The 20883-nt window shown below is 43.2% G+C and overlaps 1 protein-coding gene and 1 non-coding gene across 3 annotated transcripts in view; both read right to left on the bottom strand.

The window, feature by feature from the left end:
• Nucleotides 1-20883, bottom strand: part of LOC126484253 (ERC protein 2-like) — a 465233-nt gene that overhangs the window by 59434 nt on the left and 384916 nt on the right. The window lies entirely within an intron of this gene.
• On the bottom strand, nucleotides 10733-10807 carry Trnat-ugu (transfer RNA threonine (anticodon UGU)). The gene has a single exon. It is a non-coding gene; the product is annotated as a tRNA-Thr (tRNA).

Below are 20883 nucleotides of genomic sequence, written 5' to 3'. Positions count from 1 at the left end.
TAATTTCGAAATATTTAATACATTTCGAATACTGGCACAAAAATAGTAAGTATAGCACCAACTGTTTGTTTACTTCACATGGTAACTACAAAGATCTTTGGAGCACAAGATGAATCTTTATTCATTGAAAATGTGTAATAGGTTTACTAATCACATTCCAGTCTGTGCTGTTTGAGGCTTTCCCGACATAGTAACGGCTTCATTGGTTCACGGGCGTCGCGGCGGATCGTGTTCTGACCACTGCTCGTCATCTTCAGATTGTTACTGACGTGCTGCTGCAGTGGCTCGCTAATAAATACGCTTGCTCTTTAGAGAAGCGCAGGCTTCAAGGGGTGGGGCTGTAACGTCATCGTAAACGAATCATTGCGGACGGGCTCTGAGCACTATGGAACTTAACTACTGAGGTCATCAGTCCCCTAGAACTTAGAACTACTTAAACCTAACTAACCTAAGGACGTCACACACATCCATGCCCGAGGCAGGATTCGAACCTGCGACCGTAGCGGTCACGCGGTTCCAAACTGACGCGCTTAGAAACGCACGGCCACACCGGCCGGCTCGTTGCGGACGACGACATCCAGTTCTTCCTGCCGGAGAAACGGGCCACAGTCTTCGCATGCGGTCTTCGCGGGAAAAGCGCGGCTGCAAATCGCTGCGCAGCGCGCGCGCGGGCATTGTGTTCGCGCCCAGTTAAAGTGTGCCGACTCTTGACTCCCCGTCCGTATTAACTTGGACTTGTTCGTCTGCGGCCGACGATGTCTTAGTGTCGGCAATGCTCGTTCCAATTCCTTGCTGAATTGAAATCCCATTTCTTATATGTATTTAGACTGCTTCTTTGCTAACGGAGTCCCAATACGTGGAGGCGGATGAAAAGACCTTTGTCTGTCCACAGTTCACGCTACGTCAAGTGTCAAGACAGTGTTCAGGAATAGGAGATTTTTCTGGTTGACCCAGTCTCCCGTGCCGTCTGTGTTCGGCGCATCTATCTTTTAACAGTGCGACATATCTGGCCAACGTGTGAATCAATGAAGCAAATTCTTATCTGTCTCTTTTCATCTGAATAACATTGTTAAAAAGTGTAGAAAACTAAATATGCTTCACATATGCAGGGTATTACAATCTTAGAAATACCGGGCATTGACCTGTTCATTATGTCCTGTCCATGAAGTACCTTGTGGAGTGTACCTGAAGATCTTGGCCTACAGCCTAACGTGTACTCCAAAGCACGGTGAAATTCGGTATTTTTCACACTAATAGACAACTCATTGCCAAAATCGAAAGAAGTGGTAAATGGTAGAAGAAATCCTATAAATGATAGGAAAGAAACTCCAGACCTTTGGATTTATAATATGACACCTATTCTTAAGCTACCGAGTCACATAAGGAAAAGAAGAAAAAAAATAATAGCGTATAAACACCCACCCCCTCTCCCGAGCTCGTCCGCTCGCTCGCTCAGTTCCAGTATCTGCCACCAGTAAAGACATTTGACACGCACCAAAGCGCCACTGGAAGAATATCTACAATAAAACTCATTATAGATACGGAAGTGAAGAACACCATAGCACATTCAGCAGCACGTAACGGCTCTCTTTCATACACGTTGAGTATGAGGTCGTCCTTCACAGTGGAGGCACGTGAAGCACTGCGACTGCCGCCGCTCGCTCGGATGTGGGTCGCGCGGTATGAATGTGGCTGGATGGCTGGCTGTATAAACCGCCACCGCCGAGTGAAGTCTCGGCGAGAGAAAAGCGCCACGGTAACCGCCGTGGCCTCGCCGAGCGGGCAGAAAAGAGCAGCAGGTAGGCAGCCGGTGGGAACTATTACGGCGCCAGAATAACAAATAACCGAGCGGGGCGCCCGCGGCGACAAAGAGGCGGAAGCGAGCCCGAGCCGGAGCGCCTCTACTCTAAAGAAGCGGCGGCCATTAAATGGATATGAGCGGCGGGTGCAGGACGCAGATGGGACGCGGAAGTACGCCAGACATCTCTAATTGGCGGCGACGTCGCCGTGGGCGTACCGGCGCCCCGGAAAGGTCACGCCGTCGAGACGCGGGGGCGTTCCCGCAGTACTGATATCGGTAAGTACTTGCACTTCCCTTGCGGTACGCAAGGTATCGCTGTCGGTGTCATCCCCGATGTTAATGTTTACACTGAGCAAGTTGTCAACGTGACCAAGAAGGTATTTGGAAAGAGAATTAAGGTTCAAGGATAAAAATAAGTATTCTGAGGTTTCTGTCAGAGGTGCCGGCAAACGTCTTGGATGAGCAGCTGAATAGAATGGATCAAGGACCTAGCATACGGTGGGTCCGGCGGAAGGGGAGGGGGGGGGGGGGGGGGTGAACTCCCGCTATAACCTTAATGAAATTACACAGAACCTATTTGCCATGTACAGAAATTGAAAGATGTTTTGCTTTTCAATCGTGCGACGATAAAGCGATACGCACTATTGACAGTCAACATGGCTATCGATAGACTTAAACTATCGACATGTCAACAGCACTAACGGCTATAGTCCATCCATACTTTAGTCAAAACCCAATACATTACAGTGTTGCCTTTTGAGCTCAGTTGTTGATTTATTAATCACTTCAGTTATACCGCCGGCCGTGGTGGTCTCGCGGTTCTAGGCGCGCAGTCCGGAACCGTGCGACTGCTACGGTCGCAGGTTCGAATCCTGCCTCGGGCATGGTTGTGTGTGATGTCCTTAGGTTAGTTAGGTTTAAGTAGTTCTAAGTTGTAGGGGACTAATGACCACAGCAGTTGAGTCCCATAGTCTCAGAGCCATTTGAACCATTTTTTAGTTATACCTGCAATTGAATTTGAAGTAAGTGTTGCCATTTACTGCTTTTGCACAGTGTGCTGTTGTGCCAGTTTCTAGTTATGGTTAGGTTGGTAACAAGAAACAAAAGGAAAACCAAGTTTGATTCATTTACTACTGTAACGGTAAGTTGAAAATATGTACGCACCACTGTAATACCCCAATTACCTATCTACAGCAGTGTAATGTCAGCATTGGCGTCGTTATTTGGAGACTGGCAAAACTCTGGGATTTCAGTATTTCACAAGGCAGCGGAGCGGTAAACACCATTACAAATAACATTAAATTGCAATCAGTGCATAAAAATACACTTGAATTTGCATGTGTTGCCCAAACATCTGATTGCTCAACAAAAATATCGCCCAAACGGCAATGGTTGCATTTAGTTAAAAAAAATTTGCTCGAAATTCTTTCATTGGTAGCCCAAATGGCAAAATGTCTCCGAATTTTCTCACCCGGCGGTACTTAATTATGAAAACGAGGTCCGATACAAAACAATGAGGAGGAGTTTATGGAGAGTGGAAAGGGTTTGTGATGAGAACACATATTATAGTTCGTTTCTAAAAGATTCTTTTCAGCGAGCTTCCTGAATTCCTCCGAGCCACTGCTCCCTGCATACCCGCCCTACCCACCCCCTACCCCATTTCGCATAGAATCTATTTACGCTCTTGTAATACTATAATAACTGAAGCTTTTTCATATGGTCTATGGTTATCTTCAAACTGTAATGTTTTTAAGTTGTAGAAACAAAGATATAAAAAATAAGTTTTTCGTTAGTTTTGTAACAGTACTTGTTTTGATTTGGGAATAGTATTTATTTCTCGGGCAGACAGTATTTAATTTTAGTGCTGGTTTGCGTAAGATTTGGACAATATACATAGTCAGCGATATTTATCACGGAAGGCGGCTAGCGATCGTCATTTTGTACCATGTATCAGTGTACAAAGATGGCTTACTTGTAGAGCGGCTTTACTACAAGAACGATGTTCTACTGTGAAACGACTTATTCGTAATATTCTTGGAATAGTGAGTCCAACCGTCTCAACTTTAACGTAATTGTAAATAAATACCCTAGAAAAGACAACGTATCGTAGAGGAGTGTATTAGATTCGAAGACTGTATAGCCATGTTATCATCCATAAATACAAACTCATGTATAAGGTCGCATACATTAGAAGTGTAGCTGATATCAATGTGTGGATTAATTAAACGTTTTTAGGATAAACATTAACAAAAGTAATACAAAGGTAATGGAATTAATTCTGGCGATACTGGGCGAATTAGATCAGGAAATGACACAGTGGCAGATGTAATTTGCTAATTGGGCAGATAAATAAATGACGATGGCCAACTTAGAGAGGATATAAAGCGCCTGGCAATAGAAAGAAAATCACTTATGAAAAAAGCAATATTTTCACACGATATATAAATTTAAATATTACGAGGTCTTTTCCGAAGGTCTTTCTCTGCATTGTACCCCAGTAGAGATGTGAAGCTTAGGCGATAAGCAGTCCAAACAAAAATAGAATAGAACCTTTTGAAGAGTTTTGCTACAGAAGAATGTTAAAGAGGGGTAGATCAGGTAACTAATTAAGAGATATTGAAACGACTTGGGGTGATAAATTTACGTTACTACTTGGCTAACAGAAGGATTTGTTGACAAGACACATGCTGGGGCAGAAAAAATTATACTGGGACGATAAGGGTTGGCTACAGTAAACAGATTCAAGTGAATATAGACTGCTGTAGTTACACAGATATGAAGAGTCTTGCACTGGACTGAACAGCTGCACCAAACTAGTTTTTGGACTACACAACAACTTCAGTATTCAATATAATCACAATGATTTCGTAGTTCGTAACAAATATCGTAGTACAAATATGGGATGTATTCAGTGGCACGGATCTACTTTCATGTACTTTTTCATCTACTTTGTTCCGAACACTTGCGTAGAAGTCAAACGTTATTCATTTACCCGTTGTAAGGAAATTAATAAAAAGAATACATTGTTAAGCCCAGAAAATACTGGCCATAACCTTTCTGCGAGTTGAAATGGGCTTTGTCCTTTCCAAGCCACGTGTTCAACTCGAAGCTGTTTAGGATTTTGGGTAAAAGAAATTTTTATTATCAGTTGCACGATTAGTATACTTGATAGAGTTCTTAAGAAGAAGACTCTGAGGCAATGTCTACAGCATTCCATAACGAGGACATGTCGTACTGTTGACACTGTCCAGTCCGTTGGATACGGAAATTAGGTTCAGATATGATTCCACTCTTTTCTTTTTTCCTTGGTGCAATTCAAGAATGTCGTGGTTTCATCTTCTCCCTTCCTTGCAATCCACACTCATCCATAGCAACACTATAATGGTGCTGGCAACCAAACATCGCAGTTACACTTGCACTGAGTAGCCTTAAAGAGATACTTTACACGAAATCATTTATTTACATGAGGCTAGATACTTTAAAAAATGGTTCAAATGGCTCTGAGCACTATGGGACTTAACATCTATGGTCATCAGTCCCCTAGAACTTAGAACTACTTAAACCTAACTAACCTAAGGACAGCACACAACACCCAGTCATCACGAGGCAGAGAAAATCCCTGACCCCGCCGGGAATCGAACCCGGGAACCCGGGCGTGGGAAGCGAGAACGCTACCGCACGGCCACGAGCTGCGAACGCTAGATACTTAAAGGGTATATCAACATAACTGACTTTTTTCTGTTAGAATAAGTGTACGGAGAGAACGAGAGAATTTCGAAACACATCCGTTATTTCATCATTTAGTAATTACTGGAGTTACCTACGCTGAAGTCCAATCTCATCAATGTCAAGCTGTTCACTTATCTGTTGCAAGCAAATCAATAAAAAGAATATCAGTCTTCGGTTTTAAAGGACTGCGTCGTTACGGTATAGGATGCAGTCACCGGTTGTTTTAAAGGACTGGGACATTACAGTATAAGGCTCAATCGGCAGTTGGCTTTGACTACAACTACAAAGAACTCGGGAGAGCAGCGGAAGTACAGCTCGAGCAAGGCACGCAGTTTCGTTCTCAGCACTGGCCGAGTCCATCCCTCTGTTCCGGCGGGTGCCCCTTTAATTTGCTGTCGGCTGCTGAGCAATGCCTTCCGTCGTTACGAACGAAACGCTCTCTGCCCGCCACGTCTACATCACGGGAACAGAGGCGCGCGTACGCGCTGCACTGCATTCTTTTTCAAACGATTTTAACGAAACCATTCGATAAAAAACATTGAGTCTCACACATATAATGATGAACTGCCTATCATTTCGTTATTGTTCATAAGTATTGTTATATTTCTACATTAAGTACGAGACTGTGCAAAATTTGAAAAGTTTGTAATGAAAAATATGGGTCGCCATGAGTTTAGGTTTGGTGAGTGTTTACATTTTGCTGCGGATGAAATGGAACTAACATACTGAATTTATCTTTAAACTTGGGACGACATCTACATCTATCGCCAATCTCGAGAAAATGGATTGTATGTAGTGCGCATCTTCAGATTGTGTGAGCAAACGACAGAGTGGAAGTGAAATAAACGTACATCATATCTCATAAACAGTTCGAGGTACCGAAAGAAATTTTTGACACATGGTAGCATGCAAAGCGAAGAATATTTTGCCACATAGATAATCTGCGTAAGTTTCTCATCTACTGCGTTATAGAAGTGACTACAGATTTTTTCAATGAAAATAATGTCATTATTTCAAGGCTCATCGATGGCTGGAGAAATGAGAATTAGTATGGGTTTGTAACAACAAAAATGAAGAAATCATACTTTTTTTAATTTTTATACCGAGCATGAGCTTTTCATAAGCTATGGCACCTGTCCACAAGTGTTGTATAAATAGCAGATTATTTCAAGATTCTGTCAGAATTGCAACTGCTTTAGCGTTTTAGTGAGGTAAAATTGTCTACACCCCGCTGTGGTGTGGGGAAAGAAGCTCATTTTAACATGGCACCAAGAGAAAGAACAAAAGGCGTACAAGACAGGCTAAAATAAATTGCTCTCTTGTTGCAGTTTCAGCATGATCCCGTACCCACTGTGTTTTTAATAATAAACAGTTAATTTGTCGAATTATTCGTCGTACTAGCATAACCTGTCAATAAGATCGTTTGCAGAATGGCTAGCTGTAGGTTAGAAGGTCTGTGCGTTAGTGTGAAGGTTTCAGCTATAGAATTACACCTTCCCTGCCCTTTGTTCTGTTCGCGCCTTCTGCGCAGCTAGAGGCCATGTACATCGCACGCGCTCAACCGTTAGGAGACAGAGCTCGGCTTTCAACATCTAGTTACTGCCTATAACCCTCTGACCAGAAGAACGAACACACAACACCGACCCGATACATGTAAGCATCATCGTTAGTACATGGACCACAGGCAGAATATGTAATGAGAACAACCTTCACCACTGTGGATGATGCGAGATATAGTTTGACGCTTGTACATCGTGAATACTTCACCTCATTGTGTTGTGACGAGAACGAAATCCGTTGGAGAAGGCGTTGCTAGTGCTCTGCCCGTGAAAGGCTTGGATCCAGTTTAGAATCCCAGAAAGATTTGTCAGGTCCAAAAATTGAACAGCTGGAATCGGCGTTACGTTTAGCTGGACATTTTCCCAACAAGCCGGATTACCTATTTTAAATAAAAATAGAATGATTTGGATATCGTTTATTAATAGTCAAGTCACTCAGTTTTTGCGAGATCAACATTAAATGAGCTGCAACTTTTTAAAAAAACAGTAAACAGCCTTATAATTTGGCAGTTACGACAGGAATTAAGTGCTCAATCTTATTAATTACTAAGTTATCTTACTATAATAATCTTATGTCAAAATATACTAAAAGTTCTTCATTACATAAAATAAACAATTATATATTATTCTGGGACGGTAAATGAAAAGCTTTTGAATATCTTTGATCATTTTGATTAGACTTATAAAGAAACAACAATACAGTATAGTTAGGTATTAACACTTCTCGTTTAAACCCACTTTATTAAGAACACAATTTTTCTTGGAAGTCATTTGGTGAAACTCTTGAGAAGATAATTTTAATTTAAACGACAACATCGCCAACATCTTTGTGAATGTGTCTGCTTGCAATTTCTTACGTTCCTCTCGTCATTGGACGTTTATGAAACAGCACCCATTCGACGTTGCCCTTAGGGCCTGGAATTGCAAAGTAATATTCAACCATTTACAGTACAACCGAATAAAATTCTTCATTACGCTGTGATTTGAAACAGACTGTACACTTTTCAAGTGCCAAAAGCTTTTTAAAAGAGAGACGTCTTTTTTGTTGCATAATTTTTGTGGAATTTTGCCACTGATCAAAGAATTTACTGTCATTCAACTTTACGTTTTTTGTAGAAAAATACCTCAGCTCCTTGTTCTAGGCCTGGAGCTTCAGCAAATGTCTTCCACTGAAAGTGCTTCAATTGGGTTCTAAATACACATACTCAGGATTGTAAGTAGTTTTTGGCAATTACATACGTATTAATCATGTTTGCTCTTGTGACTCTTGAAATTTTCCCGGCGTATCGAATATTCCACAGGATTTCGGGATTGCAGCCGGATCTCATCGACTTCCTTCCACGATATTTCGGCTGACAACCTTACAGCCATCTTCAGGCGAGTGTTTGACACTGGAGATTGCTAGTGCAAGTCGCTCTATTTATACGTAAAAGTGCCGCAGGCGCGCATGCGCAAGTTACCGTAACATGCGCGCCACCTGTCGATTCCAAGGCCCTCTACAATATTACTGCATCTATGGAGCGCAAACGAATGCGTGAAAAAAGTAAAACATACACGCAGACGTGACCAAAACATTAAAATGCAAAATTTCATATTAAAATAAAAATTACTTGTCGCTCGACATGTCAGAAGCCATAAAAAGTTTTCTTTTGGTTGAAATTAAAGAAATCAACGGGTCCCAGGCCTTATTCAATGAAAAGCAGCCATCACGATTAATAAGATTTTCCGCTAAACGTATTTCCACGGATTCCTTCACAACTGAATCCCAGAAGGATCTCGATGGGGCCAAGATTTTCGTGGCCGAATAATCCATAGTATGTCCTGTGGAAATACAATTTTCGGCTATGGCCGACTTACTGGGCCTTACAGCTTCTTCAACAGCACTAATAAAATCTGCACTTCGCACCGACACCTAGGACCTTCTCTTTAACAGATTTAACAGGCCTCTATCCAGTGAAGCAGCAGAAGAAATCAGGCGGGAAACATGTCGCGCCCTCTTAATTCGTCCGCCTTATTTGGCATCGGATAATCAGCACGTTCTATTTTACTTCAGTCGCTTTGCGTGTAGCGTGCTTGTGACATTATGTATTAGGCTCGTTCGACCTGCAAACAAAACCTTAGGTCATACACCTAACAACAGCATTGGTTGGTACATCTACAGTGAAAGGACAAAAGTCATGGGGTACCTCCTAAGATCATGTCTTACCTCCTTTTGACTGGTGTAACGCGCCAGCTCCACATGGCATGGACTCAACATGTCACTTGAAGTCCCCTGCGGACATATTGAGCCATGCTGTCTCTATAGCCGTCCACAGTTGCGAAAGTTGTCAGTGCAGGATTCTGTGCACGAACTGACCTCTCGATTATGTCCCAAAAATGTTCGATGAGATTCATGTCTGGCGTTCTGGGTGGTCAAATCACTCGCTCGAATTGTCCAGAATATTCTTCAGGCCAATTGCGAACAACGGTGGCCCAATGACACGGCGCATCGCTATCCATCATTGTTTGGGGACACAAAGTATACTAATGGCTACAAATGGTCTCCAAATAGCAGAACATAACCATTTCTAGTCAATAATAGGTTCAGTTGGACCTGAGGACCCAATCCATTCCATGCAAAGTCGGTCCACGCCATTATGGAGTCACCAGCAGCTTGCATAGTGCCTTGTTGACAACGTGGGTCCATGACTCCGCGGGGTGTCCCCCACAGTGGAAGCCTATGTCTGCTCTTACCAAATGAAGTCCGGACTCACCTGACCGCGCCACGGTTTTCCAGTAGTGTAGGATCCAACAGATGTGATGACGAACACAGGAAAGACGCTGCAAGTGATTGCCTCCTGTTAGCAAAGGCACTCGCGTCGGTCGTCTGCTGCAACAGTCCATTAACGCCAAATTTCGCCGCACTGTCCAAACGGACACTTTCATCGTACGCCGTACATTGATTTCTGAGGTCATTTCATGCAGTGTTGCTTGTCCGTTTGCACTATCAACTCTATGCAAACGTGCCCTCGGTCGTGAAGCGAAGGCCGACGGCCACTGCGTTGTCCGTGGTGAGACGTAATGCCTGAAATGTGGTATTCTCGATACCCTCTTTACGCTGTGGATCTCGGAATGTTGAACTCCATGACGATTTCCGAAATGGATTGTGTCGCGTGTCTAGCTCCAACTGCCATTCCGCGTTCAGAGTCTGTTAATTCCCGTCGTGCGGCCATTATCACGTGGGAAACCTTTCCACATGAACCACCTGAATACCAATGACAGCTCCGCGAATGCTCTGCCCTTTTATACCTGGTGTACGCGATACTAACGTCATCGGTATATGTGCACATCGGTATACCGTGACTTTTGTCACATCAGTGTACTTACCCTTATGGCACAACTCCTTATCCCTTACGCTTAAATTATTAGTTTGGAACGGGCCGTAGTTATGCGTTCTCCAGTTCATCGCTAAAGAGCTTAACAAAATCCGGATTGTGGCCAGGCTTGAATATACGTAACTATATATGACGGTAGTATCTGTTCCCGAAAGAACAGTTACCGTGGATGACCATGCAGCTTTGCTAGAAATGAAATGATAATTAAATAGACACCCTAGCTGCAAGCAGGCGTTGATACACTTCATTGGGGACATGTTGAAAATGTGTGCCCCGACCGGGACTCGAACCCGGGATCTCCTGCTTACATGGTAGACGCTCTATCCATCTGAGCCACCGCGGGCACAGAGGATAGTGCGTCTGCAGGGACTTATCCCTTGAACGCTCCCCGTGAGATCCACATTCCCAACATGTCCACAACACTACATTCGTAAGGCGCCTAATAGATGTTTGCCCATCATACTCATTACTCGTGGCAGATTAATCTACCAAGTCCCGTACGAGTTCGGGCATAGCGTGTGCGTTCGCACAAGAAGGTCAAAGGCCGGGAACCCATATTTTTAACTATATATGACGGTAGTATCTGTTCCCGAAAGAACAGTTACCGTGGATGACCATGCAGCTTTGCTAGAAATGAAATGATAATTAAATAGACACCCTAGCTGCAAGCAGGCGTTGATACACTTCATTGGGGACATGTTGAAAATGTGTGCCCCGACCGGGACTCGAACCCATGTAAGCAGGAGATCCCGGGTTCGAGTCCCGGTCGGGGCACACATTTTCAACATGTCCCCAATGAAGTGTATCAACGCCTGCTTGCAGCTAGGGTGTCTATTTAATTATCATTTCATTGAATATACGTATTTGGCCGGACACGCCCTAAAATGCCGGACACGTCCGGCTGAGGCCGGACTCCTGGCAATCCTAGTCTCAGAGAGGCGCACAAGGTTAACTTTCACAAATGCTCATCGCTTCTTATGCTCTGCTGAAGTATAGAAGGGCGTCACGTCATCTCATATCAGACAGGGAGCTGCTCCCACAGTTTGGCAGGAGTGTGTTGCAGCTGACTGAACATCGACACCGCATTGAATGACTCTTCGTTTGCCTTTTCACTTATAGTGTATAGAGAAATTTTTCAGTGAAAGCTATACACTCACTGACGGTGTCAGTAAATGGCGAAACACTGGTGCCGGCTCCGCAATAGCCGTAACGAGGCGCTGTTCGGTGTAGGTTTCGCGCCCCTGGCAGACAATGGGGTGTGGCTCACCGCTCGGCACCTCTGCGGACCGCAAGTGGGGATCAGCTGCAGCCCGCGACAATAGCGGCGCCACAAAGCAGCGAGCAACATCTGCGCGCCTGCCACAAAGGCGGCCGAGGGGAACCCCCGCTCTCGCAGCTGGAGATCTCGTGGTCAACACAGCCGCTCTGTCCACAGTACTGCTGGTCAAGGCCCGCAGTTAATCACGCCCCTCACAGTACATTTATGACGGCCGTTCTTGGCACGCAGCCGTGTTTATCACTTAGGAGATCCACTCGAGATGAGTTTGTGGACCGTGAGGCGCGAGTAAGGAATATTAATGAGTCTGGAGCACTACCGCCCAAGAGGTGACACATCACGCTTCTCTTGGCAGAGAAGCCTACTTGGAATGCGCCCCTGGACCTTAAGTGGCAACAGAAACAGTATATACTATTCCCCAGGCTTTGTCGGCAAAACTGATGAATGACAAATTGTGTTGCCGGCCGAGTTGTAATTTACTGTGTACACATTATTTCGTCAGCTCCCCTACCTTAGGGTGACCAGGTGCAATTGTTTAAAAAGGAGGACAAACAGCTTCAAAAAGAAGGACAAAGGAAGAAAAAAGAGGACACATCAAACGGGTCAACTGCACGTGAGGATACCACCCGTCAGCTTTGGACACGTCACATGACCGCCGGGAATTACCGGTAAAACTAGTACTTAATTGTTACTGATGGTCAGGTGATGGTTAAATGAGCAATATAAAAAAATTAAAAACATTGATTGTGGTGACAGTGTGGCGTCAACTGTTCTGTTATGTCAACCACACGGAGTTGTTTACAAAGCGAAAATAGTAAGACCATTCACCTCCCTTCATTCGACGTACCGCTAACAACATCTACAATTCAAACAGCAGCTGACGACATGTAAACTGCACTTTAACCTTCCGAATACAAATAAACTGAATGACTATGAAACAATGAAATAAAACCATGACATTTAATACGTAAAGTTTGTTCTTACCTTTATTGGCCACTGAGACGTACGTTCCAACTCCACATATCTTACATTCCGCTTCAAATTCATTTCTCCCTTTCTTGAAAGCCGGATATTTGCAGGAAAGGACATCAGAAAATGAAAACTTTCGTTTAGGCATAGCCAAATATTTTACGTAACTCACTCGGTTAAAAATTACACTCACAAATCATACGTGCACTACAGCAAGCCAAGCCAATACAAACTGGAGATACGAAACGAAAATTTGAAATAATCGATATATGCATTCGCTTATAGGTCGATCAACGATAACATCGACGATCCTGGTGCCACCTACTAACTCCGCATTCGTTCGTGTTTATCACGAAGGCTGTGCCAATAGTTAAAGTATTTAAGAAAAGAGCAATAGAACGGGACGAATTGTAAATTTAACTGTATTACGCTCAACTTCGCGAAAAAGCCGGACACTGCAAAAATCCACCTGGACCCCGGACAAAGAGCTAAAAAGGAGGACATGTCCGGATTAATCCGGACGTCTGGTCACCCTACCCTACCTGTCTTCTGCAGATGTCGAGTATAGATATCGTTCCTCAAACAGGAATCTAAAGTTGAGGAAACTGTTGAATCCTATCTTGACGTCAAATATGTGGAGTCTATGAAACCCGTTTTCTCGGATTGCTGGACAACAAAAATGGTTCAAATGGCTCTGAGCACTACGGGACTCAACTGCTGTGGTCATCAGTCCCCTAGAACTTAGAGCTACTTAAACCTAACTAACCTAAGAACATCACACACACCCATGCCCGAGGCGGGATTCGAACCTGCGACGGTAACGGCAGCGCGGCTCCGGACTGGAGCGCCTAGAACCGCACGGCCACCGCGCCCGGCGCTAGACAACAATTCAAGCTGAGTTTTATTACGAAAATTACACGACAATACTTAACTTTGAGCACATAGATGTGTCGCAAGCAAAAGGCGACAGACAAAACAAGCAACTATCTTCAGTATAGACAATGCTACATAGGACAAGCGAAATGAATCGTCTTGAAGCTACTGTAGAACTGGGCAGCGACCAGTCGGCGCGGCGCCTGTGTCCTCTTCGCACAGAGGCCGTTGCCGTCGTTGTTGTCCTGGAGAGGGGTCGATCAGCGTGCGATTGGCTGTCGTCTTCTTCACAGCCCTCTCTGCTCTATCGTTTCCGAGTGAAAAAATCGTGGAAAGAGCAAATGAGAGCTCGCTGTAAACCAAAAAGCTTGTAAACCAGTATCTAGTTTGTCTCTATCTAGACGATAAAAGATATTCTTCTGCTTGTTGTAACTTTCACAGAAGTCAGACATGAACATACAATGATTTGCTTGATTCTGAGAAAGAAATGGGATAGAAAATACAACTGTTTCTGATCACTGCAAATTTTGAGTCAGCAATTGCTCTATCCGTCTGTAGATTCAAGATCGGCTGCTGTTCAGCTGAGCAGAACGACCGTGCAACACGTTCGTTTGGCAAGCTATGCGAACATCAGATTGCGAGGGACAGTATGTACTTCGACACTAACAACACACGCATATAACCAAAAGAGTTACATGTTTTCTTTCGCACAGTTGAAGTACGTACATAGATTAACTAGTGCTGTCCTAGTACAATGCGCTTTCGAGAAATGCAGGTTTCAAGTTTTACAAGCTTGCCGAGTACCACACGAAAGCGCCGTATGATGAGCAGCGCCGTAAACTGAACTGGCTGCGGCGGCAGAGTGCAAGTCACTTCTTACTGCGTTCGAGTCTCGTAATTTTCTTTCTGATTTTCAACCAGCACTTTTATCGCTCCGACGGATCTTGTTTGTTCGGAAAGGAGAAATGGTGACATGAGAAATAATAATAATCCATATATCTTGTAGCCGGCCGGAGTGGCCGAGCGGTTCTAGGCGCTTCAGTTTGGAACCGCGCGACCGCTACGGTCACAGGTTCGAATCCTACCTCGGGCATCGATGTGTGTAATGTCCTTAGGTTGGTTGGGTTTAAGTAGTTCTAAGTTCTAGGGGACTGATGACCTCAGAAGTTAAGTCCCATAGTGCTCAGAGCCATTTGAGCCATATACCTCGTATGAATACCGGTAGAACTATCACCTGTCCTTCCTTACGTTTCCCTCTTAAACCACTGGAGCGATTTCAACCAAACTTGGTATGGTACACATATCCTTTACTGTGAGGCAACAATCGCTGTCGGTGTAAGAACCACCTACCAAACGTTGTTCAGGAGATATGACGTCATGAACACTGAGATTCGTTAATAAATGCCGCATCATGCATTAAGTTTTAATACCTTTACTCTTTACCACTACGACACTACTACAGTCGAGACAACTTAAGGAACCTCTGACATCTGGCAGCGTTTTTGACAGCTTTCCACTGTGAAGCGCAAACGGTTGTTGGCGAAAGCGATAGCCGCCTGCCGAGGTATGAAGAGGCGCTGCATAGAGATGTTCACAAAATCGTGTTGTAGACATGCGAAGCAGCTGCGCCCAGCGTACAGAAAATGTCCAGGACCATGTTTCGTAATTTGGATACTGTACTTATACATCTGTACATGATGTACGCCACTTTGCAGGATTGTTTCATAATTTTAAAGAGGTTTCCTCGAATACAAGGAAATTAAATTTTTTCGATATTTCACTATAAACATAGTTCATTTTTGTTTTTGTTTCTAATTGAAAACTGGCAGAATGAATATCCGGAAAATTCCAGCTTTATCAACTAGTAGTAATAATTATTATTGTGGTACATTTGTGGTGGAGCATAATCGAGGCATAATAAGCAATTGTGATGAAATGAACATTTCTGTAGCGACACATTTATTAGCGTATAACAGATACAGTGTACGTTGGTCAAAGCAGATATAGCCCGGTATGACTTCACTGCCATACGCTCATGGACGCATCGATAAATAAACGTTCATTTCCTTACGACTCCTTCTTGCACTGCCATTATATCACGCCACAAATGAACCTCAACAATTACCATTAATGTTATTGCTCCTCTCCGAAGAAACATATTCGTTGCAGCTATTCAAATATCTAGCGGAACAAAACAACTAAGACGACGGGACTGGAATGCAGTACGGGCAGACATGTACACTAGTCTGTCGCCTTACGTGGTTGCGCTAACGCTGGTACTCCACGATTGGCGCTGTCGTATGTCATTCAACAGGCTCGTAAAATTCTGAACACTGATTTCTCGAAAACGCATGTGAAGTGCATCGAACTTGAACAGTATCTGTCACGTCTAAATATGTGCTACAGCTGTGTGAAAGAAGAGCAAAATCAGCGACTCGTCGGATCTGTGGATCCCTTGTAAATGGGTTCACACTCCTGTTAACTATAGAGGCACATTGCCATGGGAAATATTGCACGTTATTATGATAGTGCTACAGGTATTCTAACGGCACTTACGTAGTTCGCGCATTTGGTTTCGCAATGTATTTCATCAGTTTAACCCAATCTGATCAAAACCTCTTGTCCAAAACTTTGGAGGCCTGATTAAGGAATCTTCTTGACTTTATCCCAATGAATTAAGGAAGCCACTGAAAACAAAAATCAGAATGAACTGATAGGGATTTGAACGCTGTTCTATCCTTATAAGGGTTCAAGGTATGCACTTCGTTTGTGTGAAAATAGGTTTCGTACTTCGGTACGGGGTAGTTCATATTTGGTTTACCCGCAGGAGAGCTACAACTGTTCAATTCAGTTCACGGCTTCGAGCCTTATAACCTTGATGAATATTTGAATTAGTGTGCATTTCTTCACTCTACATGTATAGAAACTTTGTTGTGTTAATACCAAAGGCTATTATAGTATAAAAATTGAAGTTGCTGTCAGACCAAAAGAATAACACCACAGAGCTTTACTAGATATGGTCCTATTACATCTTTAGCTTTCTCCGTCCTTTGAAAAGTCCTTGCTCAGGTAGTTACAAGGGGACTAATAATTTGAAGTGTAGTCCGAACCATAGTGCAGCTGTGTAATTTTGTAGATAGACGAACCAGTCCCAAAGATGAAATAAGTGAAAGGTGGCAGGGAAAACATCCTAGGGCCGACATGGCATGCAGCCCAAAATTTTGGGATTATCTGAAACTCACTCACTTACTCACCAGCTACACTTTTAATATCTAACACAAACAAACAATAGTAGGGTAAAACAGATAATTTTCCCAACTAATGAACTAATGGTTCCTGTCGACGTTTACGTGCGCTGCGACTATCGTGTCTGATCACACAAGTGTGATTATTTTACAACAATGTTGCTCATATCACATGTTGCAAGCAAGCACGATAATTCAATTTCAGCTTAATAGAACACATTTACATCCCTTATTACAGTCACGAACACTATTTTTAGCTATTCGTATATTTAAATATTTTATTTACAATATACATAAATAATCAATTGGATAGCGTCGGAAGCTACGTGCGACTTTTCACGGAAGATGCCGTTGTCGACAGGAAGGTTGAAACCAGAAGACTCTAGGAAAATGAAGGAAGACCACAGACGATCTGTGATTGGTGCATGGGCTAGCAGTTGACCCTCACCATAAATAAATGCAACGTATTGCGCGCATATAGGCAAAGAAAACCATCACACTTCAGTGACCCTACTGGCGATAAATCACAGTAAACAGTTACAATCGCAAAATAGCTAAGAGTAACCGCCTAGAGCACCCTAAGGAGTGATGATTACAAAAAACTAGGTGTAGAAAAGCAGATCACACGCTGAGATTCTCTACAAAATCTTAGGGAAATCAAATTGATCCAAAAAGACAAGAGGTTTACGAAACATTCGTGCAACCAATTTTCTTGAGCATTTGTCATCAGCCTAAGAACCTTATCGGGTTTGATTGGTAGAAGAGATAGAGAAGACCCAACGAAAAGCGGTGCGTTTCGTGACGTGATCGCAGGGCTGGATAACCCACGTGGGGGCTCGGGGCTGGCAAAAATGTGTCAGCCCTGCTTCACAATACATTTCTGTGAAAATACAATAGGAAAGTAAGGGAATACACGTACTTGTATGAAATCAACCATGCCTTGTGTTAGGTGATATTATACCTAATGAAACTTTCAATTGCATTTAAACAAAACAAACCGTTACCCTGTTACATAAACGCAATAAATAAAAAGTGAGTACCTCAAAAATTTCTTTTCCACGTTTTCGTCTAGCGAAGTCCTCTACCACATCCTGGAAGTCAAGAGAACTGGTCACCTCATGTTCGACTGATAACAAGGCAAGAGTGGAAATGCGTTCTTCTTGCAGTCTAGCATGTAATTTGCTCTTGATAAGGGCTAGTTTCGAGAATCCTCTCTCAGCTTCACAATTCGCAACTGGTATTGAGAGGAAAATTTGGTAAGCAATCATCACATTTGGAAAAACATCACCAAGATCATTTTCAACCATTAATTCATATCATGCGACGCGTAAAACGGTTAGAAGCCTATTCTTTGAGGGAACACTTCAAATATTAACTACAATGAAGAACTTCACAACGAAACTTTTCTTCATCGAGATCACCTCGGTATTTTCACAAAGTTCTGACGTTTCTGTTAAAAATTCTTTAGCCTCTTGGTTTGCTATATTGTTTGTTACAGGCAGGAAAAGATTGACTACTTCGCAATACTTTTCGCTTTTTTAGTTTTGCTTATCGTTTATCACCAACTGCAATAAGTGCCACACGAAGTTTATCACGTCCACTCAATTCTTCTGATTTTTCTCCATCATGGAATCTTCTTACTTTGTGTTTTCTTCCGTCGCTATATTCTTGATACACATGCTCAGTTCAGCTCCTAGCTTGGTTTTCATATTTATCAAAACTTTGCCTAGCACGGCTGAAAAACAAAATCAATGATCACAACACCTGACACCCGTTAACTAAGTCCAGTCCTGGTTTTTGCAAATATTTGTTATTTTTGTCCATTCGAGACAAAATGGCTCTGAGCACTATGGGACTCAACTGCTGTTGTCATAAGTCCCCTAGAACTTAGAACTACTTAAACCTAACTAACCTAAGGACATCACACACATCCATGCCCGAGGCAGGATTCGAACCTGCGACCGTAGCGGTCGTGCGGTTCAAGACCCATTCGAGACAACACGTCATCTCAGGCAACAATCGATATTACTGTCTGCAGTTTTTTTAGAAGTGGTTCTGCCTCATTTCCTGACGCTGCCTTTTCTTCTATGTCCTCGACAATTTCTTCAGGTGATACGTGAACGAAATCGAAATTCTGTCGAACAACTGATACTGCTTCCTCACGGCATGGCCATCTAGTATCGGACAATGTCTCAAGTCGCCCATTATTCTTCACAAGATCGTGCCAACGATGAGTAGAAGATACAAAAACGTCATAGGGTTGCAAAACATGAAATAAAAAACTGATTCTAACGATTCCTCACTGTTTTGGACCACAAGGTTTAACGAGTGCGCAATACAGGGCCCATAAAATGCTAATGAATTCAATTCATTTATCCTTGCGTTTAAACCTCAATATTTTCCACTCATATTACTGACATTGTCACCCGCCAGGTTAGCAGAGAGCTCTAATGCGCTGCTTCCTGGACTCGGGTAGCCGCGCCGGCCCCGGATCGAACCGCCCGGCGGATTAACGACGAGGGCCGGTGTGCCGGCCAGCCTGGATGTGGTCTTTAGGCAGTTTTCCACATCTCACTAGGTGAATACATGGCTGGTCCCCACGTTCCGCCTCAGTTACACGGTTCGCAGACATCTGAAACACGTTCTCACTATGTCATGATTTACGCTAGATGCAGACAGCTGGGGTACACTGCTCCGGCCCAGGGGGGTTTGGGGTGGCGGCAGGAAGGGCATCCGGCCACCCCTTCGAATTACCCATGCCACATCCGATAGTAACAGTGATGACCCTGGGCAGATTGCGGGACAAAGGCTCATGCAAAAGAATATTACTAGCATTGTCATAGAATTGCGAACGACTATTTTCTATCCAAATTTTGTATTTTCCAAAGAGATCTTGGATAACCTTCCTAAGATTTTCTCCCATATGACTGTGCATGGGAACAAAATAAATATCTTTCATGAACTCTTCCCTAGAAATAATACCTTACTTCAACGACTAGTTGATCTTGCACTGTGTCTGCTGCTGAAGCTACAACTAGTCTGCAGTTTGCTGTTTGAATTTCGCGAAGTATTTTACTCAATACCTTGTTTCCCATAAGGCCAACGAATTCTTCAGAAATAGTCTTTGACAAACATGACTGAAGGCTACGACCTTTAGCGACATGGTCTTGGATGCGTTGTTTCAAAAGTGAGTCAAAATGAGCAATTAGTTCAAGAGAACCTAAATAGTTACCAATATTTGGGGTTCCAAAAGCTTTGTTATCGCCACGAAAAGCAAGTCCTCTTATTGCCAAATGTTTAATTACTTCTACTAGGCGCCGAAGCAATAATTTTCCTCTGTTTTAATCATATGCTGCAGTTCCCTGTCGATACGTCCTTCTTCGATCGCAGAAGTCATGTCACTGAATTTTGCAATGATTAGCGCTGTTTTCAGGAGACTTCACTTTTTCCCCCCTTCTTCCAGTCAGAAAATCCACCGGTTGAAAATGGAGTATGCATGTTTTCTAAGTCAATGCTGTCACTTAATTATTTACAGAAAATACAAAATAAATTTCCTGTAAATTCGGAACACAACAGCTACTTCCTTTCATTCTTCTCTCCATTTGGTAGTTTTCTAAGGAATAAGGTTTTGGATGTGTACCTTTTTTGTAGTTTCTAGACACTTGGACAGATTTACTTATATCATCTAACAGATTTACTTAGATCATCTAAATTGTTCTTGAAATAGTCTAAACCTTTCGCTATACACAGTTCAACGAGTTCGTTTCTCAAGTTTTTCCATTTCGCTGAAACTTTCTCCAGTGCTGGGGACCTCACTAATTCATTGTCAGTACTGTCGTCGATTTCGGTATTATGACCGCCGAGTTCAATATTCGCATTTCTCACCGCCTCACTTGCAAAATACTGCTCCACAACAATTTCAGATTCAGCAGATAGAAGAAGTAGGCGCAGGTGCACGAGGTTCTGGTTCTGTACAAACTTCAGTAACGAATGGAGTAATCTTTCTTCGCAAAATACGAAGTCACTTTTGGCAGTTCCTTCACAAATTCAGCTGCTT

This window comes from Schistocerca serialis, chromosome 6 (genome assembly GCF_023864345.2).
Source record: "Schistocerca serialis cubense isolate TAMUIC-IGC-003099 chromosome 6, iqSchSeri2.2, whole genome shotgun sequence".
NCBI classification, from domain to species: domain Eukaryota; kingdom Metazoa; phylum Arthropoda; class Insecta; order Orthoptera; family Acrididae; genus Schistocerca; species Schistocerca serialis.
The sequence above is the reverse complement of the archived record's forward strand: the minus strand, read 5'-3'. Positions and strand labels throughout refer to the sequence as shown.